We start from the raw sequence: 27,700 nt of genomic DNA, 5'->3' as shown, positions 1-27,700 counted from the left end.
AAAACACAAGTCAGAGTAGGAAAGGAAATTAATGGCAGTGTTCAAGAAGAATGATGGAGGGAAATATAGAAAGCAGTCAATAGCCCATTCTGCACTGTACGGACCTGACAGGAATTTCACAGTCTCTTGATTTTTCAGTCCACTCATGTGCATTCATCAGAAACCAGTCACATCTGGCTGCCAGGATGGGGGGTTAATTTTCTCTAAATGCCTCAGCAGTTTTGTTCTAGCTGAGGCAAACTCTGTGACTGCAAAGCTGATGAGTAAAATATTTCTACTTCACCCAGTTTAACTCTAAACCGATAGCCTCGGGACATATTGAACCTTTCTTAAAAAAATAATCTTTTGAAGCTTTTTTGAATGGCACGTCGGGTCAAGCCAAAGTTTAAAATGCAACTTTAAGACATTGATGGACACCATTGCTTCTTTTTTTCCTCATAAAAGCTTAGCATTGCTTGGCAATGTGTGCTTTAGAGCATGACAAAACAAAAGAGAATTAACTTAGCCATCAACTGCTGAGGGAGAACAATAGCAGGGAAGAAATTTCCAGCTAGAACTGCCTATTAATCTACCTCCCTCTGACCATGTGATGTGGAAACATCTCACTGCACTCAAGTACAGGGGATGTAGTGCTTACAAGTGACATGTTTAATACTGGATCTGCCCAGAAACAGAAAGACTTCTCCTACGAGGCATTCTATACATACTTTGGCGAAATTAATAAAACAATCGAACAAAATTAACAGTGGAGGTTTTTGCAAAAGTAACATACATTTGAATAGTTTCCATAGCCACGCCATGCAGAATCGTTTTAATTAGATTGTTTTTAAAAGAATAGACTTCAGAAAAATTAATGATAAAAACAATACTCCAAAAAAAAAAAAAAAAAAGTTTACATATAGTATATTCTGACTACTGAAAACTCCTAAAGTTTTTGGTAGTTGGTAATGTGGATAATTGCTTCTGTCAATTCCTTTTTAGTATATTTTGCAGAAAAAACATAAAAGGTAAAAAAAAAATTCTTATTTCTAACTATGTTCCATTTATTAATCTGAGTAGCCATTACATGGTTGTGTCAATAAAAAAAACTCACCAAACAACACATGTGTGATTTGTGGACTTTTTGTGAGTATATTTCAATAAAGTAGTTTACTTAAAAATTCTATTTTAAATACCTGGTAATAAAGCAGTTTACTTAAAAATTCTATTTTAAACACCTGTTATTGCATGTGAATTGTTTATCATCATTACCTCCATTACATATTGCAATAAAAACAAACAAACAAAAACCATTGCCATTGAGACATATCCGACTCATAGCAACCTTACAGGACAGAGTAGAACTGCCCCATAGGGTTCCTAAGGAGCAGCTGATGGATTCAAACTGCTGACCTTTTGGTTAGCAGCCAAACACTTAACCACTGCTCCACCAGGGCTCCGTATAGTGCAATAAGCCATGCATATATAGATACTCTTGTATTTATGTTGGTTTACAGAAAAATAAAGCCTTCATTCTTGGTTATTTTAGAAAGAAAACATAACCTTGAAAACCATGGATATGCCAGCTTAGTAAATTCTGAAATATATCACTCAGAATTAATTCATGGGCATTTCAGATAATTTAGGTTACTGAAATAAAGATTAAGAGCACTTTTTGGAATTATCTCGATCTTTAAATAAAATTTTTTTCTGTAGTATGAGCCAAATCTGACAGTCAAAGGGGCGGGGGAGGGGAGGAGATATGTTGTATCTTGGTAAATCTGAAAAAATGTAGCCTATTAAGCACGTTCAAGAGAGATGAAGGTTCATGTTGAAGCTGTATTTATTGTGATAGAGGCTGTCGAAGGGGATAGATGTTAGGGGCCAGGAGATGATACAGTTAGTGTTGGCCCTACAGTATTTAATATATGCGGCAGTTATTTAAATTACATTTTTTTTTTTAAATTGTACTTTAGATGAAGGTTTACAGAGCAAATTATTTTCTCATTAAACAATTAATACACATGTTGTTTTGTAACATTAGTGGCTAACCCCATTACATGTCAACACTCTCCTCTTCTCGATCTTGGGTTTCCCATTACAGTTTTTGTGTTCCCTATTGCCTTCTTGTCCTTGCCCCTGGGCTGGTGTACCCATTTAGTTTTGCTTTGTTTTGTGGGCCTGTCTAATCTTTGCTGAAAGGTGAACCTCGGGAGTGACCTCAGTACTGAGTTAAAAGGGTGTCCAGGTGCCGTATTCTCGGGGTTTCCCTAGTCTCCGTCAGACCAGTAAGTCTGGTCTTTTTTTGTGAGTTAGAATTTTGTTCTGCTTTTTCCCTAGCTCTGTCTGAGACCTTTTACTGTGATCCCTGTCACAGCGGTCGGTGGTGGTAGGCTGGCACCATCTAGTTGTGCTTGACTCAGTCTGGTGGAGGGTGTGGTAGTTGTGGTTCATTAGTACTGTGGACTAATATTTTCCTTGTATCATTGGTTTTCTTCATTCTCCTTTGCTCCAGGCAGGGTGGGACTAGTGAAGTATCTAGATGACCGCTTGCAAGCTTTTAAGACCCCAGATGCTACTCACCAAAGTAGGATGTAGAACATATTCTTTATAAACTACGTTACGCCAGTTGAGCTAGATGTTCCCCGAAGACCATGGTCCCCAAAGCCCTTGGCCAGCAATTCAGACTCTTAGAGAGTTTGCATGTGTCTATGAAGCTCCCACGACCTTGCTTTGGTCAAGTTGTGCTTGCTTGCCCCAGTATTGTGTACTGTCTTACCCTTCACCAAAGTTATCACTTACGTATTGTCTAGTTAGTGTTTTTCTCTCTCCATTCCTCCCCTTCTTAGTAACCTCAGAAGATTGTTTCTTTCTGTAAGTAAACCTTTCCATGAGTTTTAATAAGTAGCAGTCTTATACAGTATCTGCCCTTTTGTAATTGACTTTATTTCACTCAAAGTAATTCCCTCCAGATGCATCCATGTTGTGAGATGTTTCAGAGATTCATCTTTATTGTTGCATAGTATTTCATTGTGGGTATGTACCACAGTTTGTTTATCCATTCATCTGTTGATGGGCACTTAGGTTGTTTCCATCTTTTTGCTATTGTGAATAATGTTGCAATGAACATGGGTGTGCATATGTCTATTCGTGTGATGAGTCTTACCTCTCTAGGATATGTTCCTAGGAGTGGGATTACTGAGTCATATGGTATTTCTATGTCTAGCTTTTTAAGGAAGTGCCATAATATTTTCCAAAATAGTTGTACCATTTAAATTCCCACCGGAAGTGCATAAGAGGTCCAAGTTCCCCACAGCATCTCCAACATTTGTTATTTCCTGTTTTTTTTTTTTTTTTTAATTTGTACCAGTAATGTTGGGGTGAGATGGTATCTCATTGCAGTTTTGATTTGCATTTCTCTAATGGCTACTGATGGTGATCATTTTCTGATGTGTCTGTTAGTCACCTGAATGTCTTCTTTGGTGAAGTTTCTGTTCATATCCTTTGCCCAGTTTTAAATGGCTATTTGTCTTTTTGTTGTAGAGGTGTTGGATTTTCCTATAGATTTTAGAAATTAGAACTTTGTTGGATTTGTCATAGCCAATTTTTTTTTTTCCAAGCCTGTAGGCTCTTTTTTTCACTCTTTTTGTGAAGTCTTTTGATGAGCAAAAGTGTTTAATTTTTAGAAGATTCCAGTTATGTTATCTTCTGGTGTTTTTATATTGTTAGTTAAGGTTTGTATGCTATTTAGGCTGTGTATTAGGGCCTCTAGCATTGACGTTATCTTTTCTTCTATGATCTTTATAGTTTTTCTTTTTATATTTAGGTCTTTGATCCACTTTGGATTAGTTTTTGTGTCTGGTGTGAGGTATGGGTCCTGTTTCATTTTTTTACAGATGGACATCCAGTTTTGCCAGCATCATTTGTTAAAAAACTGTCTTTTCCTCATTTAATGGACATTGGGCCTTTGTCAAAGATCAGGTGACCGTAGATGGATGGATTTATATCTGGGCTTTCAATTCTGTTCCATTGGTCAATGTGGCTGTCATTGTACCAGTAGCAGGCTATTCTGACAACCATAGCTGTATAGTAGGTTCTGAGGTCAGGTAGTATGAGTCCACATACTTTATTCTTTTTCTCCAGTAATGCTTTTGTGGGAATGCTTTACTTACCTGGAGCCTCTTTCCTTTCCATATAAAGTTAATGTTTATTTTTTCCATCTTGTTAAATAATGCTGTTGGTATTTGGGTTGGGATTGCATTGTATGTGTAGATCGCTTTGGGTAGAATTGACATTTTCACAATGTTGTGTCCAGCTATATATGAGCATGTTATGTTTTTTCATTTATGTAGGTCTCATTTGGTTTCTTGCACTAGTGTTTTGTAGCTTTCTTTGTATAGGTCTTTTACATTCCTGGTTAGATTTATTCCTAAGTGTTTTATTTTATTATGGGTTATTATAAATGGTATTGTTTTCCTAATTTCCTTTTTGTTGTTCTCTTTATTGGTGTATAGGATTTCAACTGATATTTGTATGTTTATCTTGTATCCTGCTATTCTGTGAATCTTTCTATTAGTTTCAGTAGTTTTCCTGTGGAGTCCTTTGGGTTCTCTATGTATAGCATCCCCCACGTGTCTGTCAGTTAGTCGTACTGTGGGGGCTAGTGTGTTGCTGTGATGCTGGAAGCTATGGCACCAGTATTCAGATACCAGCAGGATCACCCATGGAGGACAGGTTTCAGCTGAGCTTCCAGACTAAGACAGACTAGGAAGAAGGACCCAGCAGTCTACTTCTGAAAAGCATTAGCCAGTGAAAACCTTATGAATAGCAGCGGAACATTGTCTGATATAGTGCTGGAAGATGAGCCCCCCAGGTTGGAAGGCACTCAAAAGATGACTGGGGAAGAGCTGCCTCCTTAAAGTAGAGTTGACCTTAATGACGTGGATGGAGTAAAGCTTTCGGGACCTTCAATTGCTGATGTGGCACAACTCAAAATGAGAAGAAACAGCTGCAAACATCCATTAATAATCAGAACCTAGATGTACGAAGTATGAATCTAGGAAAATTGGAAATTGTCAAAAATGAAATGGAACGCATAAACATTGATATCCTAGGCATTAGTGAGCTGAAACGGACTGGCATTGGCCATTTTGAATCAGACAATCATATAGTCTACTATGCTGGGAATGACAACTTGAAGAGGACTGGTGTTCCATTCATCGTCAAAAAGAACGTTTCAAGATCTATCCTGAAGTACAACGCTGTCAGTGATAGGATAATGTCCATATGCCTACAAGGAAGACCAGTTAATATGACTATTATTCAAATTTACGCACCAAACACTAGGGCCAAAGTTGAAGAAATAGAAGATTTTTATCAGCTGCTACAGTCTGAAATTGATTCAACATGCAGTCGAGATGCATTGATAATTACTGGCAATTGGAATGCGAAAGTTGGAAACAAAGAAAAAGGATCAATAGTTGGAAAACATGGCCTTGGTGATAGAAACAATGCCTGATTGAATGATAGAATTTTGCAAGACCAATGAGTTCTTCATTGCAAATACATTCTTTCACCAACATAAACAGTAACTATACACATGGACCTCGCCAGATGGAACACACAGAAATCAAATTACCTATATCTGTGGAAAGAGACAATGGAAAAGCTCAATATCATCAGTCAGAACAAGGTTAGGGGCCGACTGTGGAATAGACCAAGCCCACGAGAGCAAAAATATGACCTTGAGTATATCCCACTTGAATTTAGAGACCATCTCAAGAACAGATTTGATGCATTGAACACTAGTAATCAAAGACCAGATGAGTTGTGGAATGACATCAAGGACATCAACCATGAAGAAAGCAAGAGGTCATTGAAAAGACAGGAAAGAAAGAAAAGACCAAGATGGATGTCAGAGGAGACTCTGAAACTTGCTCTTGAGCATTGAGCAGCTAAAGCAAAAGGAAGAATTGATGAAGTAAAAGAGCTGAACAGAAGATTTCAAAGGGCGGCTCGAGAAGACAAAGTAAAGTATTATAATGACATGTGCGAAGAGCTGGAGATGGAAAACCAAAAGGGAAGAACACACTTGGTGTTTCTCAAGCTGAAAGAACTAAAGAAAAAATTCAAGCCTCGAGTTGCAATAGTGAAGGATTCCATTGGGAAAATATTACACGACGCAGGAAGCATCAAAAGAAGATGGAAGGAATACACAGAGTCATTATCCCAAAAAGAATTAGTCGATGTTCAACCATTTCAAGAGGTGGTATATGATCAGGAACCGATGGTACTGAAGGAAGAAGTCCAAGCTGCTCTGAAGGCATTGGTGAAAAACAAGGATCCAGGTATTGATGGAATATTAATTGAGATGTTTCAACAAACAGATGCAGCACTGGAGGTGCTCACTCGTCTATTCCAAGAAATATGGAAGATGGCTTCTTGGCCAACTGACTGGAAGAGATCCATATTTATGCCTATTCCCAAGAAAGGTGATCCAACCAAATGTGGAAATTGTAGAATAATATCATTAATATCACACACAAGTAAAATTTTGCTGAAGATCATTCAAAAATGGCTACAGCAGAATATTGACTGGGAACTGCCAGAAATTCAGGCCGGTTTCAGAAGAGGACATGGAACCAGGGATATCATTGCTGATGTCAAATGGATCCTGGCTGAAAGCAGAGAATACCAGAAGGATGTTTACCTGTGTTTTATTGACTATGCAAAGGCATTCGACTGTGTGGATCATAACAAACTATGGATAACACTGCGAACAATGGGAACTCCAGAACACTTAATCGTGCTCATGAGGAACCTTTACATAGATCAAGAGAGAGTTGTTCGGACAGAACAAGGGGATACTGATGGGTTTAAAGTCAAGAAAGGTGTGCGTCAGGGTTGTATTCTTTCACCATACTCATTCAATCTGTATGCTGAGGAAATAATCGGAGAAGCTGGACTATATGAAGAAGAACAGGGCATCAGGATTGGAGGAAGACTCATTAACAATCTGCTTTATGCAGATGACACAACCTTGCTTGCTGAAAGTGAAGAGGACTTGAAGCACTTACTAATGAAGATCAAAGACCACAGCCTTCAGTATGGATTACATCTCAACATAAAGAAAACAAAAGTCCTCACAACTGGACCAATGAGCAACAACATGATAAATGGAGAAAAGATTGAAGTTGTCAAGGATTTCATTTTACTTGCATCCACAATCAACAGCCATGGAAGCAGCAGTCAAGAAATCAAAAGACGCATTGCACTGGGCAAATTTGCTGCAAAGGACCTCTTCGAAGTGTTGAAGAGCAAAGATGTCACCCTGAAGACTAAGGTGCGCCTGACCCAAGCCATGTTATTTTCAATCACATCATATGCATGTGAAAGCTGGACAATGAATAAGGAAGACCAAAGAAGAGTTGATGCCTTTGAATTGTGGTGTTGGCGAAGAATATCGAATATACAGTGGACTGCCAAAAGAACGAACAAATCTGTCTTGGAAGAAGTGCAGCCAGAATGCTCCTTTGAGGCAAGGATGGTGAGACCGTGCCTTACATACTTTAGACATGTTGTCAGGAGGGATGAGTCCCTGGAGAAGGACATCATGCTTGGCAGAGTACAGGGTCAGCAGAAAAGAGGAAGACCCTCAACGAGGTGGACTGATACAGTGGTTGCAACAATGAGCTCAAGCATAACAACAATTGTAAGGATGGCGCAGAACCAGGCAGTGTTTCGTTCTGTTGTGCATAGATAGGGTCACTATGAGTCAGAACCGACTCAATGGCACCTAACAACAACAACAACATGTATAGTATCATATCATCCACAAATAGGGATAGTTTTACTTCTTCCTTACCAATTTGGATGCCCTTTATTTCTTTTTCTTGCCTTATTGCTCTAGCTAAGACAAATGGACTCGGTGGCACTGGGTGGGTAAGACTTCCAGCACCATGTCAAACAGGAGTGGTGATAAAGAGCATCCTGTCTTGTTCCTGTTATCAGGGGGAATGATTTCTCTCCATTAAGAATGATGTTGGCTGTTGGTTTTGCATAGATGCCCTTTATTATGTCGAGGAATTTCCCTTCCATATCTATTTTACTGAAGTTTTTATCAGGAAAGGGTGTTGAACTTTACATACCTTTTCTGCATCAATTGAGACGACCACATGATTCTTTTCTTTTGTTTTATTTAGGTGGTGGATTACATTGATTGATTTCCTAATGTTAACCATCCTTGCATATTTGGTATGAGTTCCACTCGGTCGTGGTGTAGTATTTTGTTGATATGGTGCTGAATTCTCTTGACTAGAATTTTTTTTGAGAATTTTTATTACTGTATTCATAAAGAGACATTGGTATGTAATTTTCTTTCTTTTTTGGTGTGTGGTGTCTTTGTTTTGTTGGTGTCAGGTTATGCTGGCTTCATAGAATGAATTCAGAAGTATCCCTTCCTTTTCTATGTTCTGAAATAGTTTGAGTGCAAGCTGTTCTCTGAATGCGTGGTAGAATTCTCCAGCGAAGCCATCTGGGTCAGGGCTTTTTTTTGTTGTTAGGAGGTTTTTTTTTTTTTTATTACTTTATCATTCTCTTCTCTTGTTATAGGTCTGTTCAGATTTTCAACCACAGTTTGTATTAGTTTAGGTAGGTAGTATGTTTCTAGAAATTCGTCCATTTCCTCTAGGTTTTTGAATTTGTTGGAGTATAGTACTCTGTTATGATCTTTTCCATTTCACTTGGGTCTATGGTAATGTCCCCCATCCATATTTGGGTTATATGCATCCTCTTCTGTTTTTCTTTTGTCAATTTGGCCAGCAGTTTGTCAAATTTGTTGATCCTTTCAAAGAATCAATTTTTGGTTTTGTTGATTCTTTCTATTGTTTTTCTATTCTCTATTTCATTTATTTCTGCTCTGATCTTTTATTATTTCCTTTCTTCTGGTGACTGTGGGCTTCTTTTGCTGTTCTGTCTCTATTTGTTTGAGTTGTGTAGCTAATGTTTTGATTTTGTCCCTTTCTTCTTTTTTGACGTGTGCATCTATTTCTATAAATTGACTCCTGAGCACTGCCTTTGCTATGTCCCAAAGGTTTTGGTATGATGCATTTTCAATCTCCTTTGATTCTAGGAATTTTTTGATTCTATCTTTGATTTCTTCTATTACCCAGTGGTTTTAAAGTAGGGTGTTATTCAGTTTCTAAGTATTTGATTTTTTTTCCTTGCTCTTCCAGTTATAAATTTCTACTTTGATAGTGTTGTGATCAGAGAAGAAGCTTTGTATTATCTCAGTGTTTTGGATTTGGTTGAGGGTTGCTCTGTGGCCTAAGATGTGTTCTATTCTGGAGAATATTTCACATGTGTTGGAAAAGAATTTGTACTTTAATGCTGTTGGGTGGAGTGTTCTATATATGTCTGTGAGGTCCAGTTGATTGATTGTGGCCTTTAGATCTTCTGTATCTTTGCTGAATTTCTTTCTAGATGATCTGGCCTCTACCAAGAGTGGTGTGTTGAAGTCTCTTACTATTATCGTGGAACTGTCAATTTCTTTTTTCAGTGCTGTTAGAGTTTTATGCATTTTGGAGCCCTGTTATTTGGTGTGTAGATGTTTATTATGGTTATGTCTTCATGATGGATTGTCCCTTTAATCATTATATAATGTCCTTCCTTGTCTTTTACAGTGGGTTTTGTTTTAAAGGTCTATTTTATCTGAGATTAATATTACCACTCTTGCTCTTTTTTGGTTGCTGTTTGACATAGTTTTTTCTGTCTTTAGATTTTTAATATATTTACATCTTTGTTTCTAAGGTGTGTCTCTTGGAAACAGCATATTGATGGGTCTTTTTTTTTTTTTTTCTATCCATTCTGTTACACTCTCTTTCTTTATTGGGTGCATTAAAGCCATTTATGTTCAGCATGATCATTGATAGGTGTGAGTTTATTGCTGTCATTTTGTAGTGCTTTTTTTGTGGTGCTGATATTTTTTTTGTTCTTCCTCTTCTGTGCTGAATTCCTTTTGTTTGTGGATTTTTTTGTTCATTTATTTCATTTTGTAGGTTTTGTGTTATACTGAGAATTTGTTTTTATTCTTTATTTTGATGAATAGGTTTGTTAACTTTCTTTGTGGTTATCTTTAAATATAGCATTATCTTCCTAACTTTAAACCAGTCTTTTATTACTTGGTATTACCTTGACTTCCTTTCCATTTGAAAGTTCTATACCTACATCATTTATTCCTTCTTTTATTGTTCTGATGTTGTTGTCATTTTCAGATTGACCTTTTTCTGGTTCCCTGTTGTATGTCTTTTAGTTTTGTTTTAGTCTTGAGAGTTCACTATCTTTGTTGGTATCTCACTGATGCTGTCTTGTGTCCTAGATTCAGGCTCTTGTCTGATGTTATTGGTTTTTTAACTAAAAAAAAAAAAAAAGGACTCCCCTTAATAATTCTTGTAAGTTTGGTTTTTACATATTCCCTTAATTTCTTTTTATCTGGAAATGTTCTAATTTTTCCATCATATTTGAGCAAGAGTTTTGCAAGATATATTTTTCTTGGTTAGCAGTTTTTTCTTTCAAGGTTTTATCTGTCATCCCATTGCCTTCTTGCTTGCATGGTTTCTGCCAAGTAATCAGAGCTTATTCTTATTGTTTCCCCTTTGTTTGTGACTTCTTGTTTTTCTCAAGCTGCTCGCAGGATAATTCCTTTGTCCTTTGTTTTAGCTAGTGTGATTATGATATGTCTTGGTGATTTTCTTTTGGGAGTCTATTCTATATCACTTCATTGAATTTCTTGAATGGTTGGCTTTGTTTTTCATGATATTAGGGCAAGTTTTCTGTCAGCAAATCTGCAGTGATTATCTCTGTTTTTTCCATTTTTGGTCTGTTCTGGAAATCTGATCACATGAAAATTTTTGCTTTTAATTGTATCCCACATCATTCTCAGGATTTCTTCATTCTTCTTAATTCTTTTTTTCTGATTTTTCCTCAAAGTGGTATCCAAGGATTTGTCTTCAATTTTGATGATCATGTCTTCCATTGTCTCAAATTTTCTCCTAAAACCTTCTATTGCACCATTGTTTTCTGAAATCTTGTTTATCTTTTGAATTTCTAATTGCTGTTTTTGTATGATTCCTGGTTGTTATTTTGATGTTTTCTTCCTGTATTGTTTTCCTGAATTATTCCATTGCTTTGTCTGTATTCTCCCTGATTTTGTCTGCATTTTCCATGATGTTCTCTATTTTTCTTTATTTTTGTCCTTCCTTCATCTCTTGAAGAACCCTAACTATTAGAATTTCGAATTTCCTATCAGGTAGTTGCAGTGTCTTTCCTTCTATCAGAAGGTCATCTGGTGTTTTATTTTGGTTGTTTTCTGAAGCCATTTTGTTCTGTTTTTTTTTTTTTTTTTTTTTTTTTTTTAATATGTTTTGATATTGTCTGCTGTCTGTGGGACATTCAGAAATTATTTTCTTCATTTATTGCTTGTAAATTTGTTTTGTCTGGCTTTTTTGTTTTATTAGTTATGTCAGGGCAGATGGGCTGGGTTTGTTTTGTTGCTTGGTTGCTTGTGGGCACAATACGTCTCACCATCTTGTCCAGGTGGGCATGACTGGTCACTCAGCTATGATGCAGCAGGACAAGTCCAGCCAAGGTGGATGGGTGGGGATGGGTAGTTTGCGGCATGAACTGAAGCATGGCCAGGAGGTAGTGCAGGGTGGAGCCCAGGGGACTGTGTCAGCACTACTTGAGGGCATGGTGCTCAGCGCAGTGCAGATAGGTAGGAGGAAATGGAGAGGATGTGATGTGTGGAGCTAAATGGATGAGTGACAGAAGAGAAAGAAGAGAGAGCAACAAAAGCAAAAAAAGAAAAGAAAAATGAAGGAAAAAACCAAAAAAGAATACCAGAGACAATGGCGGCATGGTAGGATTTGGTGGGTGGGGGCAGGGCATACCTGGGGAGGCTGTGTGCTGGTGGCTGTCTAGCCAAGCAGTGCACATGGCTTGTTGAGAAGGGGTGTGGGTGGCTAACAGGTCTAAGTGGGTGGGAAAAGGAAAGGAAAGAGGTGAAAGAGAAGGTAGAAATCAACAACAAAAAAATCAAAATAAAAAAACACAAAACAAATAAATAAATGTGGTGATGGGGGAGCTAGCTGTTGGGGGCAGGGCAGAATTGGGGTGGAGTCAAGCTGTTGCCTTTCTCACCCTGTGGCACAGCACAGCCCATCTGGAAGGTGCAGAGGCAGCGTAGGGCCTAGATGGGAGGGAGAAGGGAAAGAAAAAAGAAAAATAAAAAATATGGTGCTGAGGGAGCCGGCCTATGGGGGAAGTGCAGACCTGGGGAGGCCCTGTGCCAAAGGATCTCTAACCATGTGGTACAGCACAGACCACCAAGAAGGGGGGGGGGTGGTACATGAAACTAGGTGGGTGGGAGAAAGGAAGGGAAGAAGGGAGAAAGAGAGAAGAAATAACAGCAAAAAAAGAAAATAAAAACAAACAACCAATAAATAAAAGACACTGAGGGAGCAGGTTGCTGACAGTGGCACAGACTTGGGGAGGCCACGAGCCAGTGACTCTCCAGTCACATGGTGCAGTACAGCCCCTCAAGAAGGGGCAGGGACAGTGCACAGAGCTAGGTGGGTGGTAGAAAGGAATGAAAGGAAAGGAGAGAGGGAGAAGAAACAGAAAGAAAGAAAAAAAGAAACAACAACAAAAATATGGTGCTGAGCAAGCTGGTTGGAGGGGTTAGTGCAGACCCTTGGAGGCTGTGTGTTGGTGGCTCCCCAGCCAAGTGGTGCAGCAAGGCCCATCAAGAAAGGGTGGGGATGGCATGTGGGGCCAGGTGGAATGGATAAAGGAAAGGAAGGAAGGAATAGAGAGAGAAGAAATGAAGAGGAAAAAAAGAAAAAAATATGGTGCTGAAGGAACAAGGTGTTGGGGGTGGCCCTGACCTGGGGATGCTGTGTGCCAGTGGCTCTCTAGCTGAGTGGTGCAACACTGCCTGTTGAGAAGTGGCAGGAACATCTCACGGGGCTAGGTGGGCTGAAGAAAAGAAAGGAAGGAATGGAGAGAGAGAGAAGAAACTGGAAAAGGAAAGAAAAAAAAAAAGGGTGCTGAGGAAGCCTGTCAGAGGGTTACGGAGTGGACCCAGGGAAGCTGTTCACCAGGGGCTCTCTACCAGAGTAGTGTGGCACTGCCTTCCAGGAAGGGGTGGGGATGTCATTCAGGGTTTGGTGGGAGGGAGAAAGGAAAGGAAGGAAGGAAGAGAATAAACTGGAAAAAATAATAAAATAAAAAATGACACTGAGGAAGCTTGCTGGCAGGGGCAGTGCAGACCAGGGGTGGCTGTGGACTGGTGACTTTCTAGCCCAGCAGAATGGCACAGGCCATCAAGAAGGGGAGGGTAAAGCACACTGTGGCTAGCTGGGTGGGAGGAAGGAAAGGAAAGAAGGTAGAGAGACAGAAGCAGCATAAAAAAGCCAAACAAACAAAAAAGCAACAAAATCTAGAAAACAAACCAAAAAATAATGGTGTTTAAGTGGCCAACCAGTCAGGGTAAGTGGACCCAAGTGGCGGTGAGCTGGTGTGTCTCTGGCCGAGTGATCATGTCCCATTGGAAAGTGGTAGAGTCTGTGTAGAGGGAAAAAGAAGTGGTGGTGGGAAAGTGTGTATCCCTGGTTACCGGGTGCTCTGTCTCCTGTTGGTAGCTCCAAGAAGTTGCCTTCCCATACTCTCTGTTTGCATTCCTTGGTCACTGCAGTCCAAGATGGCAAATCTGTGCAGAGTTAGCTGGTAGAGGACCTCCAGTCCATAGCTTTCCTCATTCTCTGTTCTTTGTCAATTTCTTATACCCTTCAGTGCTTGATTGAGTTCTTTATTCCTTCTTTTGATGCTAAGGCTTCCAGGATGGATGTTTGTATCTGTTTTACTTAGTTTTTTGAGTATTTGCTACAGAAGGATAGCATGGTGCTTCTGTCTATAGCACCATTGCTGGCTCTGTCCTGATTTAAATTATCTTAATTAAATTTTATTAAAAAATGAAATGCATAATAGGCCTATATTTAAATTAGAAAGTTTTTAAATCTGAAATTGTGAACAAGGATAAACAAGCTAATATTTTGTGACATCCGTCAATTTGTTCTGCTGTGGAGGCTTGCATGTTGCTGTGATTCTGGAATCTATGCCACTGGTATTCAAATACCAGCAGGATAACCCATGGTGGACAGGTCTCAGCTGAGCTTCCAGACTAAGACAGACTAGGAAGGACCTGGTGGTCTACTTCTGAAAAAAATTAGCCAATGAAAACCTTATAAATATCAGCAGAATGTTGTCTGATACAGTGCCAGAAGATGAGCATGTCAGGTTGGAAGGCACTCAAAATATGACCTGGGAAAAAAACACCACCTCAAAGTAGAGTCAACCTTAATGATGTGGGTGGAGACAAGCTTTTGCAACCTTCATTTGCTGATGTGGCATGACTCAAAGTGAGAAGAAACAACAGGAAATACCCATTAATAATAAGAACGTGAAGTGTACAAAGTATGAATCTAGCAAAATTGGAAATTGTCAAAAACGAAATGGAACACATAAACATTGATACTGTAGGTGTTAATGAACTGAAGGGGGCCAACATTGGCATTTTAACCAGACAATCATATGGCCTATTATGTTGGGCTTGATAATTTGAAGAGGAATGGCATTGCATTCATTGTCAAAAAGATTTCAAGATCTATCCTGAAGTATGACACCGTAAGTGATAGGATAATATCCACACACCTACAAGGACAACAAGTGAATATGACTACTATTCAAATTTATGTACTAACCACAAAGGCCAAAGATGAAGAAACTGAAGATTTTTACCAACTTCTGCAGTTTGAAATTGATCAGACATATAATCGAGATTGCATTGATAATTACTGGTGATTGGAATGTGAAAGCTGGAAACAAAAAAGAAGTATCAGTAGTTGGAAAATATGTCCTTAGTGATAGAAATGATACCAGAGATTGCATGATAGAATTTTGCAAGACCAACGACTTCTTCATTACAATCGCATTTTTTCAATGACATAAACGCCAACCATACAGGTGGACCTCACCAGATGGAATACACAGATATCAAATAGATTTACATTTGTGGAAAGAAAGGTTGGAAAAGTTCAATATCATCGGTCAGAACAAAGCCAGGGACAACTGTGGAACAGACATTCAATTGCCCATATGCAAATTCAAGTAGTAACTGAAGAAAACTAAATCAAGTACACGAGAGCCAAAATACAACCCTGGATATGGAAAAGCCAAAGCCAGTGCCGTTGAGTCGATTCCAACTCTATCCCACCTGAATTTAGAGACCATCTCAAGAATAGATTTGAGGCATTAAACACTAATTTCTGAAGACCCAACAAGTTGTGGAATGACATCAAGGGCAGCATACATGAAGAAAACAAGGGGTCAGTAAAAAGACAGAGAAGAAAGAAAAGACCAAAATAGATGTCAAGAGAGACTCCAAAACTTATTCTTGAATGTTAAGTAGCTAAAGTGAACAGAAGACATGATGAAGTAAAAGACCTGAGCAGAAGATTTCAAAGAGAAACTCAAGAAGACAAAGTAAAGTATTATAATGAAATGTGCAAAGACTTGGAGTTATAAAAACCAAAAAAGAAGAACACATTCAGCATTTCTTAAGCTGAAAGAATTGAAGAAAAAAATCTAAGACTCGAGTTACAATATTGAAGTATTTTATGGTATTGTATGATGCAGTAAGCATCAAAAGAAGATTGAAGAAACATGCAGAGTGACTGTACCAAAAAGAATTGATTGACATTCAACCATTTAAGGAGATATTGTATGATCAAGAACCAATGGTACTGAACAAAGAAGTCCAAGCTGAAGGCATTGGTGAAAAACAAGGCTCCAGGAATTGACGGAATACCAACTGAGATGTTTCAAATGGATGCAGCACTGGAAATACTCACTCATCTATGCCAAGAAATTTGGAAGACAGCTACCTGGCCAACCGACTGAAAGAGATCCATATTTATGCCTATTCCCAAGAAAGGTGATCAATGTGGAAATTATCAAACAATATCATTAATATCACATGCAAACGAAATTTTGCTGATGATCATTCAAAAGCAGCTGCAGCAGTATGTTGACAGAGAACTGCCAGAAACACAAGCCGGATTCAGAAGAGGACGTGGAACAAGGGATATCATTGCTGATGTCAGATGCCTGAAAGAAGAAAATACCAGAAAGACGTTTACCTCTGTTTTATTGGCTATGCAAATGCATTCAACTGTGTGGATCATAACAAATTATAGATAACATTGCAAAGAATGGAAATTCCAGAACACTTAATTGTGCTGTGGAGGAACCTGTGCATAGACCATGAGGCTGTCTTCAAACAGAATAAGGGGATACTGTGTGATTTAAATTCAGGAAAGGTGTGCGTGAGGGTTGTAGCCTTTCACCATACTTATTCATTTTGTACGCTGAGCCAAACCGAGAAGTTGGACTATATGAAAAAGAACGGGACACCAGGATTGGAGGAAGATTCATTAAGGACCTGCATTATGCAGATGACACAGCCTTGCTTGCTGAAAGTGAAGAGGACTTCAAACACTTGCTGATGAATATCAAAGATTACAACATTCACTATGTATTGCACCTCAACGTAAAGAAAACAAAAATCCTCACAACTGGACCAGTAAACAACATCATGATAAATGGAGAAAAGACTGAAGTTGTCAAGGATTTAATTTTACTTGAATCCACAACCAATGCCCATGCAAGCAGCAGTCAAGAAATGAAATGATGTATTGCATTGGGCAAATCTGCTATAAAATACTTCTTTAAAGTGTTAAAAAGCAAAGATGTTACTTTAAGGACTAAGGTGCCCCTGACGTGGTGTTTTCAGTTGTCTCATATGCATGCGAAAACTGGAAAATGAATAAGGAAGACCTAGTAAGGATGGATGCCTTTCAATTACGGAGTTGGCAAAGAATATTGAATATACCATGGACTGCCAGAAGAACAAACAAAGGTGTTTTGGTAGGAGTACAGCCAGAATGTTTCTTAAAAGCAAGAATGGTGAGACTTCATCTTATGTACTTTGATCACGTTACCAGGAGATCAGTCCCTGGAGAAGGACATCATGCTTGGTAAAGTACAGGGTCAGTGGAAAAGAGGAAGACCCTCAACAAGATGAACTGACACAGTGGCTTCAACAACGTGCTCAAGCATAACAATGATTTTGAGGGTGGCGCAGGACCAGGCAGAGTTTCGTTCTATTTTATATAGGGTTACTATGAGTTGGAGCCAACTTGACAGCACCTAACAATGACAACAGACTTCAATGGCAGCCCTGGTGGCACAGTGGTTAAGAGCCTGGCTGTTAGCCAAAAGGTACACAGTTTGAATCCACCACCCGCTCCTTGGAAACCCTACGGGGAAGTTCTACTGTCTTAGAAGGTTGCTATGAATCAGAATTGACTCTATGGCAATGGGTATACTCTATAAGCAAAGATGCTTTCCTGATAATTTTAGTTTATAACCAAGTAAAATATCCTCCACCTCTGCTCCCATTCTTGCCCTTTGAAAAAACAAAATCTCCATTCAATAGGTCACATTTTAATATAAAACCAAATATCAAATAACACAATTTTTAAAATACATATAAACTATGAAGTTATTCTCAAGAATATTTCTAATGATTATTTTTCTTCCCTTATTGAAGGTTTATTTTTCTTGTTTGTTACCATCAGGTCAATTCCAACTCATGTGACTCCACGTGTGCAGAGTAAAACTGCTCCTTAGGGTTACCAAGGCTGACATCTTTCAGAAGCAGGTTGCCAGGCCTGTTTTCCAATGTGCCTCTATTTGAACTGCCAACATTTTGGCTAGTGCTTAATCATTTGAGCCACTCAGGGAGCTTAAAAAAAAAAAAAAAAAAAAAGGCAACAGCAATGGGTTTGGCCCCTTCAGCGCCATTTTTCTTTTTTTGTTATTTATTTATCTTTTTGGCGTTTTTTGTTGTTGTTGCTCCTGTCTCTCTTCCTTCCTTCCTTTCTTTTCTCCTGCCCACTTAATCACTGTGCCACTAGGGTTCCATTGTAGAGTATATTATCTCTGAAATTATACATGGAAACCTATTCTGACATACGTATTATTATATAGTTCTTTACGTACTGACTCAATATATTGTAGTCTGAGGTGAACATTCTGCATGAAGAGGATACCCACTTCTGTTTAGTTGATTTCAGCTCATAGTGATCCTATAGGACAGAGTAGAATTGTCCCACATGGTTTCCAAGGAATGGCATCTGGATCTGAACTGCTGACCTTTTGGTTAGCAGTCTGAGCTCTTAACCATTGTACCACCAGGGTTCCATGCGTGAAGAACATATATCCCTATAAATTAATACAATACGCCAAACGAAGCTATTTTCCTCACAAAGATATATATTCTGGTGGCATCTGTCAGCTATTATAGACACGTTAGTTAATTTGAACAGGTTAGTTAATAGTATGATTACATTCACTGTGGGCTTGTTGAGGTAGCTTCTCTTTTTAACCCCAATTTACAGCTGAGAAAACTGCATTAAAGAGGTTAACTTGCTTTAAGTTATATAGGTCTGCCTGATTTAAAGTTCATATTCTTAGCCATGATGCCATAATACTGATTAGGTTCTAGTGGCTTTTCTCCTTCTCCCTCTGATATTTTACCAGTTACTTCTGCATCAAGGTTGGCCCTAAGGACTGCTTAGAAATACCCAAGGGTTCTGTGGATTTTGGTCACAGGGCCTTCAGGAAAGCAGAGTGTAATGCAAAATGAACATCTCTCTATTCCTGTTAGGTTTTAATAGGAAATGCATAATAAAATCTTATTCACATATCAGATGTGTCCAAATCGTTGTTGGCTTCAGACTTTACTCAATTATTGCAATTTGGAATTTTCAAGGCAAAACCAAATGGAAGCTTACCCTGTATAGAAATTGAATGATAGATTATTGGGTTAATAAAAGTTCACAGTAGTAAACCAGAAATAACTGATTTTAAAAGAATGGCTGTGGGATAGACTCATCTTGGTCTCGTTTAATGAAATCACATATCTCAATGAAATGTCACTTATAGCAAAATGCTACTTTAATTTTTTGGAGAGTTCTTCCTGTTTCAATGGTATGGATATTTGGTGTTAACTTAGCTCTCCAAAGATCCCAATTCCCCCGAAATAGTGGGACACTTGAAACTACCTCCTGAATATACAACAGTGAATTGACTCAATGGCAATGGGTTTGGTTTTTGTCAAAGGAAATAAGAAATTAATACTATGGTATCCACAAATATAACAAAAGGTGATTTTTACAACAGGGAACTCTTCAACAGGTGTAACCAAAGAAAACTGGATGGCAATGTTTTCCACATCCACATCTTGAATGATGAGAAGCAGTTCTATGCAGTAGTTTATTTTATTCAGTTGTCTGCATTCAAGCTTGAAGCAGACAAAAAGTGCTTAAGTTTTTCCAAATATGGGTGTTAACTGAAGCTGCTTAAATAGAGAAGTTCCTGAAAAACTACTCGGGAAAGAGTAATATCTCAAAAAGGAGTATTTTTTTTGGAAAATATATAGCTAAGACCACTGGAAAAAGAAGTACCAAAGGGAAAAACTGAAAGAGTTCTTAAAGAGAAAAGAATAACCAGCATCCTATAAAAGTGTCCCTTACACAAACACATATATTAAGGACAAGAAAACGATCAACAATAATGTACAAGATAAAATATTTTAAATACTTTAAAGGGTGGTTTATTTACTCTGGGAATTGGCCACTGTTACGGTTTGAATTTTTTCACCTCAAAATGTGTGTTGTAAATCCTAGCTTCTATGCCTGTGGTTATGATCTCATTTGGGAATGGGTTGTCTTTGTGAATGAGACAGGATTAGCATAGGGTGTATCTTGAGCCAATCTCTTTTGAAAAATAAAGTAAATTAAACAAGAAATCTAGAAAAGCAGAGATGGGGTAAGATAGATGCCAAGACAGGTGGAGATCTCCAAGGAACCAGGAAGCAAAAGCTGAAGAAACAAGGACTTTTCTCCAGATCTTACAGAGAAAGACAGCCTTGCCCTTAAGCTGGTGCTCTGAATTCAGACTTCTAGCCTCTTAAACTGTGAGGAAATTTATTTCTGTTTGTCAAAGCCATCCACTGGTGCTATTTCCATTATAGTGGCACTAGATAACTAAGACAATCACAATGAAAATTATTTTGGGAAAATGGTTAAAAAAAAAAAAATTTTTTTTTTGATTAATATAAAGTCCAATCGTAAGGTGCCAAGAGACAATGACTATTCAATATTTATTAAAATAAGCTCAACTAAAGTGAATTGGTAAAATTGTAGTGGCAAAAGTGAAGATGTGAATAAGAATTTTTACTAATTAATGAAAACTCAGGGATAATAAACCAAGTAAATGGAAGAGAAACAAAAACATGTAACAGGAAAACTAAAGAAAGAGAGTTATGTTGTGAATGGAAAAGTCCTTCAGGTGAAGCAGAATCTAGGTTGGAAAACCAAAGGAGCTGGAATGTTTTTGAACCTTAATTAACCCAGGGTTTCTGGAATGAAACACATTAATGATTACATTGTTGAAATGCAATCATTTACCTCTGAAATGATTATATTCCTGCCCTCCCTTTCAAATTTTTAGGAAAGGTGGGGGATATGAGGAAGGAAGTGGTAGGAAAGAGAAAAGACAGTGAGAAACACAAAGATACTGGATGGGAGAATAGCACAAGCATGTCAGAGGACTTGGCATGTACTTGGAAGTAAGAATGTAGAATTAGTTCAAACCCACCCAGAGGTGGCTCAGAAGACAGGCCTGGCAATCTGCTTCCAAAAGGTCACAGCCTTGAAAACCCTATGGAGAAGCTCTGCTCTGCACAAATGGGGTTACCATGAGTTGGAATTGATTTGACAGCAACTAACAACAACATCAGATTAACTAAGTTGCTGTTTAGCCCCATACCAACATTAAAAGACTTTTGAAAGAGAATGGATATATTCTCATACATGACTAAGGAGGCGCATATTAGAACAAGAAAAAGGTCCATTTGATAAAACCCAAAACCACCCACTGCCATCGAGTCGATTCCGACTCATAGCAACCTTGTAGAACAGAGTAGAACCGCCTTATAGAGTTTCCAAGGAGTGCCTCGCGGATTTGAACAGCCAACCTCTTGGTTAGTAGCTGTAGCACTTAACCACTATGCCATCATGGCTTCCATTTGATAAAAGGATCTTTAATTCCATTTCCCTCAATTTTGTATATTGTTAGCTATTACTTGCCATCGTGTTGGGTCTGACTCACAGTGACCCTGGGTACAACAGAACAAAAGATTGCCTCATCTCAACTTTGTATATGAAAGTGTAAATCAGGCCATTCAACTATTTAGCATTAATATTATAAAGCATTTACAACACATGAAACCTACAATCATGGGTTTAAATTTGTATTATTATACTCTTGTTATAAATGTAAAAAAAATCACAATATGCTAAGAATAAAACAGTAGTAATTTTTTTTTATTTGATATTTCAACTACAGATCTCAAGAACATTAGGGCTAACCATAACCAAAATGGAAACCCTGGTGGCAGAGTAGTTAAGAGTTCAGCTGCTAACCAAAAGGTCAGCAGTTTGAGTCCACCAGGTGCTTCTTAGAAACCCTATGGGCAGTTCTACTCTGTCCTATAGGGTCACTATGAGTTGGAATCAACTCAAAGGCAATGGGTATAGCCAAAATTAACACCAAATATATTGCCCCCACACCAGTGTTAGCCCTGAAATCAGAAATTTCAAAGCACCACCTTCCCATGTGTATTCTTGGAGCATCCAATTGTCTCATTTACATTGGAACTAACAAGACTCAGGAATAAAGTAAGGCCATGGTTGCCCAGCCCAACATGGATGTTTGGGACACATCACGAAGGAGGTAAGCTAGAAAAGAGTTGAAGCTTTTATGTTACTTGCTGTTGGAAAGAAAAAATGTTCAAAGGTGTACTTTTAAAAATATAGGTTCTCAAATTATTTGATAATTATCTCTTTAAGAGATGAAGCAGAATTCTTCTTCCTTTGAATGTGGACTGGACTTAGTGATTCTCTTTGAAACAGTAAACTATGGTCTAAGTTATATAGGGTGTCACATCCATGGGCACAGAATGGAGGAATCATAGATTCCGTCTTGGGCTCTCTTTCATCATTTGCTCTGGAGGAAGCCAGCTCCTAGGTCATGCAGGTAGCTCTATGGAGAGGCCACGTGGTAAGAAACTGAAGCTTTTTTTTTTTTTTTTTGCCAAAAGCCACATTAAGTTACTTGGAAGTAGATTTTCTAACCTCTTGAAAGGACTACAACCCTGGCTAAAGATTTGACTGAAATCTTGTGAGAGGCCCTGAGGAGCCCCCAGATTACTGACCTGGAGTTACTTTGTGAGAAAAATAAATGTTTGTTGGTTTAAGCTGCAAAGTGTGGGGACAATTTGTAATGCAGCAATAGCTAACTAATATAACAGGTTCTCAACTCCTTTCTCTCTTCTCTCTTTGCCTAGCAGGGAAATAATCCACCATTTCTATGATCTTCATGGGAAGTAAAAATGCTTTTCCAATTCATTGTTTAGCTTAAGACTGAAACTGAGAACCGCTGATTAGTAATACAATGTTAATGAATAAATACTCACTGACTGATGAAATATATAGTCTGTAACACCCAGAAACCCATGATTTTAATCGAAGACAGTGTGAAAGTGTGATAATATAATTGTTTCAGAAATTTAAGAATGATACATTATTTTCCAGGCATGGACCAGCAATGTGAATCTGCCTCCAAAAAAGGAGGGTGCGGAGAGACCCAAGAAAGAGGCAAGCAACTCCAGGGTGGCAGCAGAGGAGTTCATTAGGGACACTTAGAGATGAGGCAAGTCCTGGGCAGCTGCAGGACCACAGCAGATCTCTGCGCTGCACGGTGGGAGGACAGAGGTTTTATAATGGTGGTGGACAATGTGGCTCTATGCCAGGGGCTTACATAAGAATGGAAACTATAGTGAACTGGTGGATCACATGAGGCAGCTCATGTTCAGCCTTGCAAAACTTGTTTCCCCTTCAGTCCACCCCTCCTCTTCCCTGCAAGCCCAACCACCCCCCCCACTCAGGCCAGCTCTTACATTTTTCTCTCTTGTGTGGACAAGAAACCCCGTTTCCTCCTTGCTGGGAACAGATACAGAGCGGGGTTGGCTGGGTGCTATATGGTGCCCATGCATGCGCAAGAGACAGAGAAAGTTACTGTGTGCCCAGAACAGGGGGAAGACTTCTCTGATAAGGAGAAGGAACTGGAAGAGAGAAGGCGAACCAATTCCCAGCCTCTTTATCAGAGAAATGCTCTGGGCCCAAGGCCTTCGCTTAGGCAACCTGGATGGGAGACAAAGGGGTAGACCATTTGTCTCAACAATTATCAAGAAATATTTTCACATAATACATTTGTATATTAAAGAAAAGAATAATGATCCTAATATGTACAAAAAAGAATTTGATACGAATCGATACTTATGATGAAAAAATTATCTTGGCACACTAGGCATAGGAACAGAAGGAAACCTCTCTAACCTGATAAAAGGGTATAAACTAAAAACTTCCAATAAATATCATACTAAATAGAGACACTTTAGAAAAAATATTCCTGAATGTCAGGAAAAACAAAATAGGGATATCAGGAATCAATATCTCTATTCAAAATTGTACTGCAGATCTTAAAAATGAACATATAAAGAAAAAAGAGAGGTAGAAGAATTAGAAAGAACACCTACATGAAAAACTCAAAAGGCTCTATAAACCAACAATTGGAGGAAATGAGAATTGAGAAATTTTACTACTTGCAAGATACACATTAAAAAAATCAACAACACTTTTATAAGTCTCTAAAAATATAGGTTTGAATCCATCAAAGAATTTACAGGATTTTATAGAGAAACGAAAAAAAAAGTTTTTTGAAAAATATAAATAACTGAGTAAATAAAGAGATAAGTGCATTCATATGTGGGAAAAAAATATAATAGAGATGTCAGTTTTCTCCAAAGTAGTCAACAGTCTCATAAGGTTTCCTGGAACTCGATCTAAGATTCATATGGGAGAACAAAGGGCTAGGGATAGTTATGACAACTGTGAAATACAAAAGCAAGTTTGGAGGACTTCACATGCAATATATAAAGGTTACATTAAAGCTGTAAGAACTAAGATAATACTGGCTTTGGGAGAGAAAAACAGATCATTTGATCAGAAAAGAAACCTGAGTAACAGGCACATGCATATAAAATATAGAAATCTGAACACACGACAACATTACAAATCAGTTGATAAAAGGACAGCATAAATGGCTATACCTATACAACATAAAACGAAATTAAATCCATAACTTACAACCTACACTAAGATAAAAGCAAGGTAGGTTAAGATGAGAAAATTAATCTTCAACATTTTTACAAGAAAATATGGCAGAACAGCTTTGTGACCTTAAGGAAGGAAAGAACTTTTTAAACAAAACATTACAATAATAAATTCTAATGAAAAGAATTAACAGTATTGAAATAAAAAAATTAAAAAGTTTAAACAGAATAAGCAGGCAATCCACAAATTTAGAGAAGATCTTAACACTTATAGTTGACGAGGATTGGTTTCTTGAACGTATAAAGAATCCCTGTAAATCAATAAGAAAAATACAAGTGATACACCAGAAAAATGGGTAAATGATACAAATAGGCAATTGACAGAAAAGGAAAACTATCTGGCCCATAAACATTTGAAAAGATGTCCTATCTCAATATTAGAACAAAAATAAACACATTTCACATTCATTGGATAGGCAAATATTAAAAAAAAAAAATCTGTCCATACCAATTATTGGTCAAGATGTGGAAAAATTTGAACTCATGTACTGTTTTTGGAGTGTAAATTGACACAGAGACTTTTATCACTACATGCTGAAGTTGAGGAGTCCCTGGCTGCTGCAAATGGTCAAGTGCCGGACTGTTAACTGAGAGGCTGGCAGTTCAAATCCACCCAGAGGTGCTTTGGAAGTAAGGCTTGGTGATCTGCTTACGGAAGGTCACAGCCTTGAAAAGCCTGTGGTGATGTGTACAGTTCTACTCTGCACGCATGGGGTTACCATGAGTCGGAACCAACACCTTGTTAATTAACAACAAAAACAACCTTGAAGTTGAAAATGTGCTTATCCTTTGACTCAGCAATTACCTTTGAAGCTACATACTCTAGAGCAGTCTTTCTGAAAATGTGGTTCCCAGACCAGCACGATCAGTTTCGCCTCAGAACTTGGTAGGAAGGCAGTCCTTCAGACTCATTGAATCACAAATTCTGGGGCACAGAAATCTGAGTTTTAGGAAGTCCTCTAGGTGATTCTGATACATGGAGAAGACTGAGCGGCACTGCTCCACAAACTGCCCTGATACGTTCCCAAGGAAACATACAAAATGATGTGCATTACAGCGTTGCTTCCCATGGAAAAAATTTGGAAACAATGTAATGGTCTTTCACATGAATAACAAAAAAATACGTTGTACTATGTTTCTGTATCAAACTCTAGCATTAAAAATAAAAATACACTAAAATTGCAAGTGATCTGTATAACATTTATATAACATTAAGCAATAAAAAATAATACTTTATAGTTTTAATTGATTCCTATCTCTATACCGATGGTATTAAAAACATGAATGATGGTAAACACTACAAGAACACTAGGGGTTAACTCTGAGAAAGGAGGGGAATAATATTTGAAAGAGGGATACAGAGAGTTCTGAGTGTATCTACACTGTTTCAAAGATCCAAAGCAAATACAGCAAAATATAAAGATATACAAAGCTTGGAAAAGTAAACCATATCATCAAGTTTATCATAAAATGTATTTACTTATAATTTACACATGAAAACTTACTGTAACTTTAAATGTTTCGTTTAAAAAAAACTTAGAAGCAGCTGATATCGCTAAAAGAAAGACATCCTCCACATTTTGTGATACGGGGTTATTTACTTTTAGAGAATTTATTATAATCTTTCTTAAAAATCTTTTTACACTTGGCTATCTGCTAAGACATATTTCTGTTATGTATCCACTGAATATGCTGCCTATAAAAAAGAAATGTCGAAAATATTAAAAGGGTTTAATATTAATAGGAACTACTATTTTCAGTGCTTCATAAAATGCCTGAAAATTCTGGTATTCCCCCCTCACCTCTCCCTCACACAGTAAAATTTTGGGGTAGTACCTTCATAATTAATTTCATACTAAATTGAAGATTGACATATTTAACATACATATTTCCATGAGAATTTGAATTTGGTTAATATTAGGTGAGAATTGGCGATGCATCAGTTTGAAAGAGCCTGAGACTATGTAAACTGATTAATTGAGCTTTGGAGAAAGTTGTTTAGAATCTGAAATTTAGTCCTTAGACTACAATTAATTCTGTTTTTATGATTTAGATTTTTTTACATTATCAAATCATAATACTAAATCCCTAATAAGAATTATGACAACTTTTTTTTAAACCTGGAATATGTTGATATAATAAAAACACTTTGCTAAGTCAAAGTTTTAAAGCGCAACCATAGAATGAAGATATTAAAAATATAATAATCCAAATAAACAGAAACTTCTGCAAGCTTATCCATACACTGAACATTACTGTTTTAAAATATTAATAGACTAATGTACTTTTTCCTTAAAAAAAAACCCTTAAGTCATTTTTGTGAATTATAGAACATAAATATCATTGCATCTATGCATTAGATAAAATTAAATCATTTCTAGAGACATATGGTGCCAAAAATTAACTCCCCATAGCACATCATTTAACTGGCTTCTGCAATTTAAGAACCCTGGAAAAAAAGGAAGGAAGCATCTCAAGGAAATGAGAAGTGTCCTTGTAATGAATTTCCGCTTATAAGAATCAGACATCACAACAGTCTTTTTAATTAAAATACAAATACCATATGTATAGTTATCTGAGAATGAACTATAAATTGTTTTGCCAGAAAACAAAGACCAGCCAATTCCGAAAACGCAGAAGCCCCTTAGAATACAAAGGTAATACAAACTGGCAGGGTGGGTAGTTCAGTCAAAGGGCTTTCTCTATGAATAATGATTTGACCATTTCAGGGTTCACGGAAACACACCAGGCTGAAGGTTTGATTACGTATGACAAGTTTTTAACAAAAACTCATTTATACTTTGGAGTAAAAAAAAAAAATCTTCATGCAAAACTGAATAGTAGTTTAAAAGCACACATACATTTTCTGACAACACACACACAAAAATCCATTATATACAAAACTCAAAGAGGAAATTAACAGAATTACTGCAACAAACAACCTTCATCCATATAGCAACATGTACGACAATCGTGAGAGGTGGTGGAGCAATCCCAAATTCTTGAAGTAAAAACACCTCCTAGTACACTGGGGTGGGAACAGGAGTAGATAGGTGGTGGCCTTGATGTGTGACAATTGTTGGAGGTTACAGGATTTCTGAAGGAGGAACCTGTGTATGCATGGATTAATCCATCAGAGGTATCCGAAAAATTGAAATTTCATCTGATAGTCCTGCTAGTGAGCTTGGAAATCTCATAGGTGACAACCCTGCAACCTAAGAGTAGGAATATCATGAAGACTATTTA

The 27,700-nt window shown here is 37.7% G+C and overlaps 1 protein-coding gene across 1 annotated transcript in view; it reads right to left on the bottom strand.

The window, feature by feature from the left end:
* The window catches only part of CCDC178 (coiled-coil domain containing 178), a 460,722-nt gene that overhangs the window by 48,637 nt on the left and 384,385 nt on the right, over positions 1–27,700 (bottom strand). The window lies entirely within an intron of this gene.

Source organism: Loxodonta africana, chromosome 11, assembly GCF_030014295.1.
Source record: "Loxodonta africana isolate mLoxAfr1 chromosome 11, mLoxAfr1.hap2, whole genome shotgun sequence".
Classification (NCBI taxonomy): Eukaryota; Metazoa; Chordata; class Mammalia; order Proboscidea; family Elephantidae; genus Loxodonta; species Loxodonta africana.
The sequence above is the reverse complement of the archived record's forward strand: the minus strand, read 5'-3'. Positions and strand labels throughout refer to the sequence as shown.